The sequence below is a fragment of the Meleagris gallopavo genome, chromosome 8 (assembly GCF_000146605.3).
Source record: "Meleagris gallopavo isolate NT-WF06-2002-E0010 breed Aviagen turkey brand Nicholas breeding stock chromosome 8, Turkey_5.1, whole genome shotgun sequence".
Classification (NCBI taxonomy): Eukaryota; Metazoa; Chordata; class Aves; order Galliformes; family Phasianidae; genus Meleagris; species Meleagris gallopavo.
Genome location: NC_015018.2, coordinates 18,127,963 through 18,129,094, shown reverse-complemented (window position 1 = coordinate 18,129,094; position 1,132 = coordinate 18,127,963).

Here is a 1,132-nt window from a genome sequence, read left to right as displayed (position 1 = left end):
TCCTTGCTCTCCACAACTGCCTGGAAAGAGAGTCAGCCTCTTCTCCCAGGTAGCAGCAATAGAATGAAAGGTAATTGTCTTGAGATGTGCCAGGGGAGCTGCAGGTTGGATACTGGGAAAAACTTCACTGAAAGAGTGGTTGGGCACTGGAATGTGCTGCCCAGGGAGGTGGTGGAGTCACAGTCCCTGGAGGCATTCAAGAAAAATGTAGATGTGATACTGAGGGACATGGTTTAATGGGGAGTATTTGTGGTAGGTGGACAGTTGGAGTAGATCACCTTAGAGGTCTTTTCCAACCTTAATGATTATATGATCCTATATTTCAGCTGAGATCAGCAAAAGGTGAATATAGCAGAGCTGCTTGAATGATCCCTGTTCTATTTTTTCCTTTAAAAGGCTAATTTAGGAGTGGCTGAAGAGCGCAATTAACACAGCTACAGCCTCTCTGTCACCACCTCTTTCTCCAGCGGCCCATATGCCGGTGCTCTTATCCTAGATAGTGTGCCTAAGCAGATGGGACATGTCTATCTATCCCATAACCCGCTTTCCTTCTTTGCCTGGAGAGTCAGCGTAAACCGTTGGCAATATAAAATTGCTCCTTTTAAGTCGACAGACTCCTTGAAAAGGGCTGGTGGGTACGATGCCTCAAGATTTCATGGTTGGCTGGTTTATGTTGGGGGGTGGAGAAAAATTATTGAAAGCTGAGTTTAGCTTGGGTATTATTATGCATGTAACCTTCCATGCCTAATTGTGCTGAAGCTTGGCTGCTTTGAGAATCATAGGATATCCCGAGTTGGAAGGGACTCATAAGGATCATCGAGTGCAACTCCTCCCGCTGCTCTGCGAGAGCAGAAGTCACGTCCCCAGCCAGCGTAGCGCTCAGGCCAGTATACTCGGCTCTGCTGAGCCCTCCGTCGTACCGAGGGCTGTGGGTGGAGAACTGCAAGTTACAGAGGCTCACCCTCATTTAAGCGCGGGTGGCAGCCCGGTCCGAGCGGGGAGGGGGAGAGGCCGCGCTCCCCGCAGAGCGCTCAGATGTTCGCGAGCCCCATTGAGCATTGACAGAGCTTTAATGGCCCGGGTGAGGCGCGGTGACACAGCCCCGGGGCACGGCGGCCGTCGGAGCTGAGCG